This window comes from Motacilla alba, chromosome 2, assembly GCF_015832195.1.
Source record: "Motacilla alba alba isolate MOTALB_02 chromosome 2, Motacilla_alba_V1.0_pri, whole genome shotgun sequence".
In the NCBI taxonomy this organism is placed as follows: Eukaryota; Metazoa; Chordata; class Aves; order Passeriformes; family Motacillidae; genus Motacilla; species Motacilla alba.
Window position 1 is genome coordinate 145342778 of NC_052017.1, and position 7523 is coordinate 145350300.

The 7523-nt window shown below is 39.7% G+C and overlaps 1 long non-coding RNA gene across 1 annotated transcript; it reads right to left on the bottom strand.

Annotated features, from left to right (window-relative positions):
* Positions 1-2705: 2705 nt before the first annotated feature.
* LOC119697903 lies at positions 2706-7319 on the bottom strand. The gene is made up of 3 exons (XR_005255993.1): positions 7252-7319; positions 6533-6588; positions 2706-2864 (listed from the first exon to the last, which is right to left on the bottom strand). It is a non-coding gene; the product is annotated as an uncharacterized LOC119697903 (long non-coding RNA).
* Positions 7320-7523: the final 204 nt, after the last annotated feature.

Genomic DNA, 7523 nt, shown 5'->3' on the forward strand with positions numbered 1-7523 from the left:
TTCAACAATCATTTTCCTGATGAGTCCAACTGCCTGACTTATTCAGGTCTGATCAAAAGATAAAGCAGGTTGATAAGGGAACAGTCCAAATGCCTCTAAACACTGATAGGCCTTGAGCATTGATCACATCTCTAGGAAACTTGCTTCAGTGTTTGACCACCTTCTCTGTGAATAAAAGCTTCCTAATGTCAAGACTGACTCTGCCCTGATGCAGCTTTGAGCTGCTCCCATGCATGCTGCCATGGGATACCAGGGGGAAAAGCAGCTGTTCTGCCAGCTATATAGAATAATAAGTTCACCAAAATATATTATTACACAAATAATTGCTCATGTTGAGTAGACTCACAAACCTCCTGCCCCTTCCTCACCCCCCAGAAAATGCATAATGTGCATAAAATTGTTCTGGATAAACATTTTGTGACCCAAAATCCAGAAAAAAAAATCTTTCAGAAGAGATAAAGTTTTGCTTAATACCAATGTAAAACACTAGATGTTGTTTTAGCTTTCTACAACTTTTGGATATTTAAAAATAAAGACAAAATCACTTAGAACTACTTTATTCAAAAGCAGATGAAAATGCCAAATTCCTTTTTTAGATTTCTTTTTTGAGATTTTTTTATTTGTCTGAAAGAACTAATGGAAACTACTGTGACTCTAGAACTGTCTATTGACTTTCCATAATTATCTCACTATTTCCCTTCTCAGGATTACATAAGTAGGATTAGTCTTTGACCTATATATTAACACAGACTATGTCTCTGGTTTTAAACTCTGGTTTTAAAGTACTTGAGCCCAAAACTAGGGAGTCTAGTTTAATCCAAACTACCTCCTCATTAGGAAATGCAGTATAGACATTTTGTCTAAAAGTACCTCTATTTAAATGCATCATTCTGATGCTTGTGATTCACTTTTGCACTTAGTTAACTGCCGTATTGACATGAAGTTGTATGACAGGATGCTGCCAAATGCATTATTTAAGGGAGTAACATATCTAGCTTTACTGGGCTTGCATGGCCAGGTTTTGGGTGACTACAAGGGTGCCTGATAGCTGAAAACAATCATATTTTTTAAAAAGTAGAGAATTGCAACAAATTTTGGACATGAGGCTAAATTTTCCCTCTTTTGACAGTAGTACCCTTTGGTTAGCAATGCTGCTGCAGCTTTTGGAGCATGGTCAAGAAGAAATGAGGGCACCCTAGCCCTGGCCCTCACCATGCTCCTCAGTTTGTTTCTGATACTGCTGGAAGACTAGAACTGCTCAAGTTGACTGTGTCAGAATCACAGAACAGTCTCACTTGGAAGGGACCCATCAAGTCCAACTCTTATGCCCAAGTGAATAGTCCACACACAGATCAAACCTGTGACCTTAGCACCATGCTCTGACCAGGTGATCTAATGTCAGAATACAACCAACTTGTTCTCCTTCATCCTTCTGTCTTAATTTTTGAAAACTCAGGAACAAGCTGCTTATCCCTTCTAGTCATCATCAGGATACTCATGTTGTTTCAAATTTCCAGCAATCAATCCTGGGCATAATTCTAGTTTTTGTAAGACATGAGGCCACAGTCAGCCCTCCTCCAGTCACAACAGAACTCTTACACCCACCTTGCTTTGGCTTCCAGAAACCAGGTGCTCATTTCAGGTGGCACCAGCTCTGACACTGCAGGTCAAGGAGCTAGACCTGAGCTGCTGACTGGTTTAAGTGTGCCAGGAGACCAGCCAAGCTGTCTCATGAGGGGTAGCAGTGATATAATTCCCTGGAAATCAGCAGTATAGTGAGTCCTGGAAATTGGTGCCTATGACCATTGCTGGTGCCAAGTGCACATTTTTTTCCCTCCAAAGAGTAGCCATATCATTTTGGAGCAGGTGCTATTGCAAACCACTATATACAGATAATAGGAAAGCAGAATAATTCTGTTTATTTAATGTAGGGTATGAGGACCTCACTTTTGTCCTGTCCATCTCACTGCCAGACTGCTCCTTCCCACTCCCCAGTCTGATAATGCCTGACGGCACTTTGCAGGCACAGGACCCCAAGGTAACAGAGAAAGAATTTAGCGGGTGCCAAAGATCCTGTCAGAAGAGGGGTGGATTGCTCTGGGATGGTTCAGTCTGACCCATAAAGAACAAAGACAACAGAATTTCCTACTCCCTTCCATTTGTGTGCCCAGACACAGGAATACAAATGCAAACTTGCTCCAGTCGTGCCCTATCCACTTCTCAGTGACAGGATATCACTGCCCTGACCTTGTCATATTTCCCTAGAAACCAGACTGACTTTTGTCTGACTCAGTTTATTTGAAGTCTTCCCAAGGAATGGGATTGGCACATGGTAAAATGCTTGGGACATCTCTGGAAAAACATATCATCACGCTAACATAGGTGTCAGGATGAATCACCTCCCACAGAGGGCTTCCCACAGCCCACACGCTGCTCGGGTGACGAGCCACGCTCCTCCTTCACTCCCAGCCAGCGCCTCGGCACACGCTCGCAGTAACTGCAGGGGCAGAGAGCAGCACAGGCAGAGCTCTGGGAACACTGATCAGCCGTGCCTGGGCCTGGCAGTCACCCCTCTGCATCTTGGCTTCTCATCTTGGGCACACAGCTATGCCATTCTTAAGCTAGTTCCTTTGACTTGTCCTTAGACTCATTCTTTGCATTCTTTGCACTGCTGTGCTGTGCCTGTGCCTTGCTGATTCTGACTTGCAGTGAAAAAGCTTCCACAGGAGAGCAGGGAGTGAGTCCTCAGGATCTTAAGTTGGGTCCCTTCTCTGCAGCATCAGAGTTTCTGAAAAGTTCATTTAATTCAGCAGAGTTCTTGATGACTTTCACTGTGTGCTCATCACACGGCAGAGATGGAATACCTAATATTAAGCAATATTCAATATTAAGGAAGCCACATGAGTTTCAACAGAACTAGTAAAAATCAAATTTGACTGGCAAGACTTTACTGTGATTTAGTTCCCTTAAGTAAAAAGCATATAACTTCTTCCCACTCCAATTACTTCATTCTCTTTAATTACATGGGGAAAAACTAAATTCCATATATTATCTTTTAATAAATTGATACCTCTAATTTTTTTGGTTTCCAGTTACTTTTTACATAGTAAAGAAAAAAACACCCTTATTTTTCTTATTTTCCATACCATGTTTTTTTGTCTTTGTTGTTCAGAAATAATCTCGCTATTTTTAATTTTGATTTTTAAATACCTTTTATTACCTATCTTTTCAATTTTTATTTTTTTTTATCAGAAGATGTCTACACAGCATTCAGGATAAGGATTTCTCACTGACTTATGTGGTGACAAGAGTTAAAGAAAGAGAGGGCACTTGTATTTCCAGAAAGTTATATATTAGCTGTTGCCAAATGGCTTCATCTGAACAAGCCAGAAGCCATGGGGGCAGATTTTGAGATACCACCAGGTTCCACTACTGAGAATCTGGACTCCTTTGTGCCCTCTAATTATTTCATAGCACATGTGAAGCTTCACAATATGAAGCTTCACAATCACAATGTGATTTGAAATTGGAGCTTTAGTAGTCATGCTAGTACCATCACTGTTTTTTCTTTCCTTTTCCCAGTGGATTTTCACCTCATAGATACACAGGAAAGTGGGGAGGGGAGCAGGGGAAGAAATAGGGAAAAAAAATCCTTATTTTTACATTTGAATGCCTTAAGCTGAACACAACAGACTGAAAAATGAGTGGGAAGAGATTATCAGAAGCCTGGCAAGAGGAGAGTGCAGTTGGTGGTCAGGTGAAGGCTGCTTTGGCGGATAAGCAATTTGTGTGTTATCAGTGCAGGAGAGAGAACAGTAGCTCCCTACACTGAAAGGAGATTAAAAGTAACAATACCCTTTTCTGTACACCATAGGCCAATCTGTCAAATGCAAGGAAAGCTGAGAAGCTGCTTAGAGCTGATGTTTGTTTAATTTTCACCTGCACCCACTTGAACTGTGTAAATGACATGGTGCTTTTCAGAACATATGCACATTTCCATGTGGCACTGGCTTGTGAAACTGTGCCCAGCTAGTCTAGCAGTGCAAGATTTGCTGTGAGTATAAAAGACATCGCCCTTCTCTCACTCTGGGTAGCTCTGTGGTTCCAGAAAAGAATAAGGAAAAGTTATTTGGCTTTTTATTTTATCATTGTTGCTGTTGTTCAGGTTCTTTTCTTTTAAAATCAATAGTAATGGGTAGCTGATAGTGAAAAGGGGAGCTGTACTACAGAATAAAGGACAAAGTAAAGGTGACCTCATTTGCGAGAGGAAAAGTTAGGAAACTCAAGCATTGGCTCAGGTCATCAAGATAATTAACACCCTTGATGAATCAGTACATCACATCCACTATTTTGGAAGAAAGAGAATGCTGAAGGAGCACTACAGTCAGGTAGCCGAGACAAGATTTAGGACCCAGGGATACAGGATGGGTCTTTTTGCTGCTACTGATTTTATATCAGTATATATGTTAATGATTTTGTATAAAGAATGTTACTACCTCTGGCTTGAAAGGTACTAAGTACATATTATTGATGTTATTGTACAGAGGTGATGGAATTTTGTTATTCCACTTGCAAGCCAGCTTCACAAATGTGACTGGATAGGCATCTTAGCTGTGTAAGCAGAAAGCTCTGTGCTCTCTGAGGGTCTTTTGTTTGTTAAACAATGGCACAGGGCAGACCCAGGAAACCTTTCTGTTGCTTTCTTTGCAGAGTCACAGCATTTCTCAAAGTGCAGGCTTGTAAGATGTAAGCCAGCATATACTAATTACTCATAATTTAATAATTGCACATTGTCTTTTCTAGCTGAATAATTGATTTCTCATTCCAGCTGTTCTGCTGACTGTGGTCTATGTTACAATTACTGTTCACAGGCTGCTCACTGCTTTTATCCTGTGGGTATGATAGATGTTGCATGATGGCTTCATCTCTGTTCATTTTTTTCTTTCTTTCTATTTTTGTGGGGTTTTTTTTTTCACAATTACTTTTGAACCAAAAGAAATTTTAAGGCTTGCACAGTGAAACAGTTGCATGAAGCAGAGTTTAACCATCATTCATTAACACTGGATCTGGGATTAATTTCCCCTATACTATCCAAGTCCCCTTCCTGTCAGTAAATCCTGGCGTAGCTCTGAAGAGAAAGTATGTTCCCTGTCACACGCATTCAGGCCAACATGAATTCTCCTTCCTTTTGAATCAGAAATACATTTTTCTTTATAATCAGCTTAATGTACAAGTTTTCTTTCAAATGGACTCACCAAACACCTAATGTTGGAAATTCTTTCAGTTATATTTTTCCCTCTTTTTCAACAGTGTCTCATTAAGAAAAATCTGTGTCTGTTGTTTGGGTTTGGATTTTTTTTATTAATAAATCTACTAAGGCATTCTCTCTGCTTTATGCAAGTTAAACATCTGATACCTGATATATCCTCTTCTTATCTGTGAGTCAAACTCCATGACAAATCCTTTTGTTCATGATATTCTGACACTTCTTTTCATCCAGGCTGTCATCATCTATTAAATTACCATCTCTATATTCTGGGTATTTTAGTCAAACAGGAAATTCATTCCATGACATGAGGAGCTGGAGTCTAGTGGACTGGCTGGCTCATGAGTTCACTTAAAACATTTCTAAATGGGAATTTTCTGATCTTCTGGCAAAATATTTTTTTTTTTTACAATTTTCTGTGGCTCCTGTTTTTCAGGAATAATAAAAAAAGTTTCACTCATAAAAATATTTTTTTTCAAACCCTAAAAACATTATCTACTTTAAGAAAGAGGGAAAAATGATAATTTAAGAAGTGTATTTTTAGAATTATGGCTTATTTAAGACAATGGGAAATTTGCATTCGCACCTAACACATCAATGACAATAAGAAACTGTTTCTTTAATTATATAGCTGATAGACTTTCTTATAAAGGAATAACAGAGAATGTGAATTTCATCCTGTTGATATACACTACAACCATCTTCAGAAATACCTGAATTTAACTGTGTTCTGGAATTGCTTGGCTCTTGTCTTGCCTCTGCAAAGTAAGCAATACTGCTCATAGAGAACTTATCAGAGATGCTATCAGAAACACCCTGATTCCATCTAACCTTCAGAAAATGCAGGCGCCCTCAGTGTCTGATTTTATATCAACCTGTGAAACAAGAAATGTGTCTCTTTTTAAAACTAAGATTTCTGAGAGAAAGCTGTTGCTACGGGGCCCTGTTGCTGAAACCAGAGCAAACCAGGGTTAATAAAATGAAAGCACCAAACACAAAAACAAACACACTTGTCACGGTTTGCTCGCAATCTCTCTGCGGCGCTGAAGCCGGGTTGGCCACATGGCCGCATTAGCCATTCCATCAAGGTCAAGATTCCCAAATGAGTTGCTATGGGAAACAAATTACTGGGGAGTCAGTTGGAGCTGAAGGTTTAGATATGAGGGAACTTTACCCATTATATGCTTGAAAGATTTCCGGAACAACAGAAACTGGGCAAGAGCATGCTGGTAATAACAACACTGGGAAAGCAGATGTTTCACTGACCTTTGCTCCGAGCATTCGGACTCCCCATTTGCCAGCACGCCTGAGTGGAAAAGGAACTGCAAATAAGATGGGCTCTCCTGAGGCACAAGTAAATAATTTTTTAAAAAATCAGATATCAAGTGTTGTTTTTAGGGAGACAGGTAAAAGAAACTCCAAAGCTTCTGAAATCACCTGGGACTTGCACCCTCCTCTTAAGGATGAGGAGAGACAGGTCACTTACGACAGCACTAATTTCGGGGGAAGGATTTGAAAGCCAAACAAGGGGCCATCGAGTTAAACCGCCCACCAGTTCAAACCAGTTTTATTCACTCTGGTCTGAGCACTTGCTAAATGGTCACTGTGAACATGACCTTGGCTGGAATTGTCAGTGGAAAGAGAATTGTGAGGACTAGACCTCCAATCCAACACTGACATTTGTCTTTGCGATGGCAATTTGATGATCTTGACCCCAGGAAGCTTACCTCCAGATCTGTAGGAACTGAAATATTTTAAGTTTCCACCAAGCATTAATTTTGACAAAATAAAAAAATTATTCTTAGTTATATGTAGGTTTGTTCAGAAAAGTTTGGGTAAATCTTTCTCTCCTAGTTTGAGAATGCTGATCCAGCTGTTCACTAAGCAGCTATGGGATGGTTTGCAGACAGTGGTGCTATCACCAAAAATAAAATTAAGTACCTTGTCTTTATCACATGTTTGTTTAAATGTTCTCATCCATTTACCTTTTTTCCATTGAAGATCTTTACATTATCTATCCAGGAACAGGAAAGGGACTTCTTTTTCTCTAGTGAGATAGAGGAAGAAACATCTGCTCTTGAGACTCACACTGGATGTGACTACTGGGTAAAAAAAAAGACATAATTAATTTTCATCAATGAAGACATTTTACTACACACACAACAGATAAATATCTGGCCGACTATTTCCTTGACTTCAGGATATTTTTCCCAGGGACTGTTTTTTCTTCAGCCAATTGTTCTTACTATGGTTTTAC